Source organism: Rana temporaria, chromosome 13, assembly GCF_905171775.1.
Source record: "Rana temporaria chromosome 13, aRanTem1.1, whole genome shotgun sequence".
Classification (NCBI taxonomy): domain Eukaryota; kingdom Metazoa; phylum Chordata; class Amphibia; order Anura; family Ranidae; genus Rana; species Rana temporaria.
This window is the reverse complement of record NC_053501.1, coordinates 89,780,380-89,787,301: the sequence shown is the minus strand read 5'-3', so window position 1 is coordinate 89,787,301 and position 6,922 is coordinate 89,780,380.

Below are 6,922 nucleotides of genomic sequence, written 5' to 3'. Positions count from 1 at the left end.
CGCGTTCTTGACGGACGAAAGTTCAGAGAACTTTTGTGTGACCGTGTGTATGCAAGCCAAGCTTGAGCGGAATTCCATCGGAAAAAACATCCAAGGTTTTTCAGATGGAAAATCCGATCGTGTGTATGGGGCATAAGGCTAGTTTCACAGGCGCTTTTCAGGTGCTATAGCGCTAAAAATAGCACCTGCAAAGCACCCTGAAAGAGCCTCTACTTTCACACTGGAGCGGTGCACAGGCAGGATGGTAAAAAAAAGTCCTGCTAGGCGCTGTAGGGGCCGTGGGACCTTAGTTTCTATTAGATTAGATATGACCACTGTTTGCCCTATATAAGTAAGCTGAGACTTATGGTTCTACTTGCATGCCACAGACCAGAGCCCAACCATTGACTGCCTTATATAAGCATGCTACGAGTTATGGTTCCTCTACTACTTTCTCATAGTCTGCTTTATATAAGAAAACTGGGACTTTACTACTCACAAGAACAGAACTCTGGGCCCCTGTGGTGTAGAAATAGTTGCTAGCTATCCTCCATTTAGCTATCACCAGATAGTTCTCTTCAGGTCCTGCCAGCCAGCCTGGCTGAAATGACCTCTTTCCACTGCCCTTCCCACAGTCCACTCCTCTGGTTCTGCACCCATCTCAAACTGCAATCTCCCAGTTCTCCCGACTTTACTCACTCACCAGCCCTCCTGGCTGCGACCAGTAGTCCTCCCTGGAGACTCCTAGAAGTGTTTTCTTCTGCTGTCCTTTGGGTGCTCTCTCATGTGGCTCTCCTTCCAGGATCTCCTCACTCCTTCTGGATGCACCTGAGCCCCAGCCCAGGGTCACCCACCCCCCCCCCAGACTTGGGGAGCTCCCCGTGACAGCCTCCACGCTTTCTCACTCCAGCTCATTCACCTGACAACGCCTCCCCATCTGGACTGACCCCAGGTATTTAAGGAGGCCTGCCCCCTGCCAATCCAAGTTGGGGATTGGTCAAGGCTCCTTAAGATACCCCAGGCAGCCCCACCGCTCTTCCCCTCCTCCCCTTCTAGCACTTTCTAGAAGGAAAAGGGAGGTGACAGTGAAGTCATGCGGCATGTGAGTCATCAGCTGCTACCCTGAGCCACTCCCAGCTCAGAATGAAAACAAACAGGCCTAGCAACCAGCTAGGCCTGCCTAAATTGACCTACTCTGCCAACAAAACTCCTCACTCTAGCACCTACCTAACTACAGTGTGCTACATAGAAATGCTGGAACTTACGGTGACCCTGCTTCTGTATCACGGACCAGAGCTCCCCACTGGCTGTCTTATATAAGCATGCTAGGATTTATGGTTCACTACTGCTATCTTACAGATTGCTTTATATAAGAAAGCTGAAACTTTGGATTGGACATGAACTATACATTTTGATTGTGCCATCTCCTTTATATTTATCAAAGCTATGTAATAGAATGATCATGCTCGGCTTCAGTATGTCACAGTACATGTTGGCATTCATGGTTCCCTCAATAAACTGTGGCTCCCCAGTGCCGGCAGCACTCATGCAGCCCCCGACCAGGACACTCCCACCACCATGCTTGACTGTAGGCACACTTGTCTTTGTACTCCTCAGCTGGTTGCCGCTACACACGCTTGACACCATCTAAACCAAATAAGTTTATCTTGGTCTCATCAGACCACAGGACATGGTTCCAGTACTCCATGTCCTTAGTCTGCTTTTCTTCAGCAAACTGTTTTCAGGCATCATCTTTGGAAGAGGCTTCCTTCTGGGACGACAGCCATGCAGACCAATTTGATGCAGTGTGTGGCGTATGGTCTGAGCACTGGCAGGCTGACCCCCCCACCCCTTCAACCTCTGCAGCAATGCTGGCAGCACTCATACGTCTATTTCCCAAAGACAACCTCTGGATATGATGCTGAGCACATTTACTCAACTTCTTTGGTCGACCATGGCGAGGCCTGTTCTGAGTGGAACCTGTCCTGTTAAACCGATGTATGGTCTTGGCCACCGTGCTGCAGCTCAGTTTCAGGGTCTTGGCAATATTCTTTATAGCCTATGCCATCTTTATGTCGAGCAATAATTATTTTTTTCAGATCCTCAGAGAGTTCTTTGCCATGAGGTGCCATGTTGAATTTCCAGTGACCAGTATGAGAGAGTGAGAACACCAAATTTAACACATCTGCTCCCAATTCACACCTGAGACCTTGTAACACTAACGAGTCACATGACACCGGGCGGGAAAATGGCTAATTGGGCCCAAATTGGGCATTTTTACTTAGGGGTGTACGGTTTAGACATTAATGGCTGTGTGTTGAGTGATTTTGAGGGGACAGCAAATGTACACTGTTATACAAGCAGTACACTCACTACTTTACATTGTAGCAAAGTGAAATTTATTCAGTGTTGTCACATGAAAAGATATAATAAAATATTTACAAAAATGTGAGGGGTGTACTCACTTTTGTGAGATACTTTAGTTGATAGTAGATCTAAAAGAGATTGTACAATGTATATAAGCCTTAGATCTTATCAGACCATTGGTCAGTTACGTCCTTCCTTATATAAAGTATGCTGGGATCTATGATTCAGCTATGTTTGGACCAGAGACCAGAGTTCACCCAACTTATGGTGCAAACTGTTATACACTGTATAGGATCTAAAGGAGATTGTACAAATAGATTGTATAATGTATAGTGAGCCTACACCAGACCATTGATCAGCTACTTCCTTTCTTATATTAAGTATGCTGAGACTTATGGTTCCATGGCTTCTATACCGCAGAGGCGCAGACCAGAGCTGACCACTGCCTTCCTATATAAGTATTCTGGGACTAATGCCCCGTACACACCATCACTTTATGTGATGAAAAAAAAACACATTTCTGTGAAGTAAAAAACGACGTTTTTGAAACTTCAATTTTCAAAGACGAAGTTGCCTACACACCATCGTTTTTCTCACAATGTTCTAGCAAAGCGAGGTAACGTTCTCACCACTTTTTCCATTAAAGCTCGCTTCTGGGCATGCGCGGGTGTAAAAACGTCTTTTTAAACGACGTTTTTTGCTACACACGGTCAATTTCTGTGAAGTAAAAAACAACGTTTTGAAAAACGACATAAAATTGAAGCATGCTTCAATTTTTTTTGGTCGTTTTTTACAAGACATAAAACAAAGTTTTCCCCCACACACGGTCAATTAAAGTGACGTTTTTAAAAACGTCGTTTTTTTTCATCACATAAAGTGATGGGCCCAGATTCAAGAAGCAATTGCGCCCGTGTAACCATAGGTTACACGGCGCAATTGCTTACTTGCTCCGGTGTAACGAGTGCTCCTGATTCAGGAACCTCGTTACACCGACTGCAGCCTAAAATCTGCGCGGCATAAGGCTCTTATGCCACGCAGATTTTAGGCTGCATTCTTGCGTGGGCCGCTAGGGGGCGCTCCCATTGTGATCAGCGTGTAGTATGCAAATTGCATACTACCACTGATTCACAAACTTGCGCGGGCCCTGCGCAAGCCAGGTACGGAGTTTCCGTATGGCAACTTTAGCGCAAGGCTGCCCCTTCTAATAGTAGGGGCAGCCAATGCTAAAGTATAGCCGCCACTCCCGCGACGTGAAATTTGAATTTCACGTTGTTTGCGTAAGTGATTCGTGAATGGCGCTGGACGCCATTCACGTTCACTTTGAAGCAAATGACGTCCTTGCGACGTCATTTGCCGCAATGCACGTGGGGAAAGTTTCCCGACGGAGCATGCGCTGTACGCTCGGCGCGGGAGCGCGCCTAATTTAAATGATTCCCGCCCCCGGCGGGATCATTTACATTGCGCGCGCTTACGCCGGGCAATTTTGCCGGCGTGCCCTCGCAATTTACGGAGCTACTGCTCCGTGAATCGAGGGCAGCGCAAAATATTTGTGGGGGCGCAGGGCAAAATCTTTGCCCTGCTCCCCCGCAAATATCGCGCAAATGTACCTGAATCTGGGCCATGGTGTGTACGGGGCATTATGGTTCCAGAGTACCAGAGACCAGATCTCACTCCCTGCCTTATATCCCACAGGCCATTGATCAGCTACTGCCTTCCTTATATAAAGTATGTTGGGAGTTATGAAGCTTCTGTGCAGCAGATCAGAACTCACCCACTGCCTTTCTATATAAGTATGCTGGGACTTATGCTTCTACTTCTTTGTACTACAGACCAAAGCTCATGCACTGCATTCCTATATAAGTATGCTGGTACCTATGGTTCTATTTCTTTGTATGACAGACCAAATCTCACTCATTGCTTTCCTTATCTAAGCATGCTGGGAGTTGTAGTTCCCCTACTTATGTGCAACGGACCACATCTCACTCATTGCCTTCCTTATCTAAACATGCTGGGAGTTATAGTTCCCCTGCTTCTGTGGAAAAGATCAGATTTCACTCATTGCCTTCCTTATCTAAACATGATGGGAGTTATAGTTCCCCTGCTTCTGTGCAACAGACCAGATCTTACTCATTGCCTTCCTTATCTAAGCATGCTGGGAGTTATAGTTCCCCTGCTTCTGTGCAACATATCAGATCTCACTCATTGCCTTCCTTATCTAAACATGCTGGGAGTTATAGTTCCCCTGCTTCTGTGCAGCAGATCAGAGCTCACTCATTGTTTTCCTTATCTAAGCATGCTGGGAGTTATAGTTCCACTGCTTCTGAGCAGATCAGATCTTACTCATTGCCTTCTCTATCTAAGCATGCTGGGAGTTATCGTTCCCCTGCTTCTGTGCAGCAAATCAGATCTCACTCATTGCCTTCCTTATCTAAGCATGCTGGTAGTTATAGTTCCCCTGTTTCTAAACAGCAGATCAGAGCTCACTCATTGCCTTCCTTATCTAAGCATGCTGGGAGTTATAGTTCCCCTGCTTCTGTGCAGCAGATAAGATCTCACCCATTGCCTTCCTTATCCAAGCATGCTGGGAGTTATAGTTCCCCTGCTTCTGAGGAGAAGATCAGATCTCTCCCATTGCCTTCCTTATTTAAGCATGCTGGGAGTTATAGTTCCCCTGCTTCTGAGCAGCAGATCATATCACACCCATTGCCTTTCTTATCTAAGCATGCTGGGAGTTATACATAGTTCCCAACTGTCCCTGATTTCAAGGGACTGTGCCTGATTTGGAGCAATGTCCCTCTTTCCACCTCATTTTGGTCTAATCTATATAGATGTATATAAAATGCACTTTTTATCTATCAAAAAGTGTTTTCCAGTGCTAAACCTTTCATCCGATTTCGAAATTGCTGCATTTGTAAATGCCAAAAGCCAATATAAAGGAATAGTAGTGGTAGAAAAAGCACTTGTGGGTTAAACCAATCTTGGTTTTTTTCGGTACAATTCTCCTTTAAGAGGGCGTGTCAAGAGGTGTGTCCTATGCCTGCATACTATTTCTGATAGGTGTCCCTCATCCCGATCTCAAAAGGTTGGGAGGTATGGAGTTATAGTTCCCTTGCTTCTGAGCAGCAGATCACCCATTACCTTCCTTATCCAAGCATGCTGGGAGTTATAGTTCCCCTGATTCTGTGCAGCAGATCAGATCTCTCATATTGCCTTCCCTATCTAAGAATGCTGGGAGTTATAGTTCCCCTGCTTTTGTTCAGCAGATCAGAGCTCACTTATTGTCTTCCCTATCTAAGCATGCTGGGAGTTATAGTTCCCCTGCTTTTGTTCAGCAGATCAGAGCTCACTCATTGCCTTCCTTATCTAAGCATGCTGGGAGTTATAGTTCCCCTGCTTCTGAGGAGAAGATCAGATCTCTCCCATTGCCTTCCTTATTTAAGCATGCTGGGAGTTATAGTTCCCCTGCTTCTGAGCAGCAGATCATATCACACCCATTGCCTTTCTTATCTAAGCATGCTGGGAGTTATACATAGTTCCCAACTGTCCCTGATTTCAAGGGACTGTGCCTGATTTGGAGCAATGTCCCTCTTTCCACCTCATTTTGGTCTAATCTATATAGATGTATATAAAATGCACTTTTTATCTATCAAAAAGTGTTTTCCAGTGCTAAACCTTTCATCCGATTTCGAAATTGCTGCATTTGTAAATGCCAAAAGCCAATATAAAGGAATAGTAGTGGTAGAAAAAGCACTTGTGGGTTAAACCAATCTTGGTTTTTTTCGGTACAATTCTCCTTTAAGAGGGCGTGTCAAGAGGTGTGTCCTATGCCTGCATACTATTTCTGATAGGTGTCCCTCATCCCGATCTCAAAAGGTTGGGAGGTATGGAGTTATAGTTCCCTTGCTTCTGAGCAGCAGATCACCCATTACCTTCCTTATCCAAGCATGCTGGGAGTTATAGTTCCCCTGATTCTGTGCAGCAGATCAGATCTCTCATATTGCCTTCCCTATCTAAGAATGCTGGGAGTTATAGTTCCCCTGCTTTTGTTCAGCAGATCAGAGCTCACTTATTGTCTTCCCTATCTAAGCATGCTGGGAGTTATAGTTCCCCTGCTTTTGTTCAGCAGATCAGAGCTCACTTATTGTCTTCCCTATCTAAGCATGCTGGGAGTTATAGTTCCACTGCTTTTGTTCAGCAGATCAGATCTCACCCATCACCTTCCTTATCTAAGCATGCTGGGAGTTATAGTTCTCCTGCTTCTGAGCAGCAGATCAGAGCTCACTCATTGCCTTCCTTATCTAAGCATGCTGGGAGTTATGGTTCCCCTGCTTCTGAGCAGCAGATCAGAGCTCACCCATTGTCTTTCTTATCTAAGCATGCTGGGAGTTATAGTTCCCCTGCTTCTGTGCAGAAGATCAGAGCTCACTCATTTATTCAGACTTGTGGATCCACCACCTCCCAGGACTGATCAGTGATGAAGATGTTGATAAAGACCTCAGTCCCCCAGCCTCCCCTGATTGCTCATTGTCCTCTCCAGGCTCTGCACAATTGTTCCCTTACTCCCCCCATGGAAGAG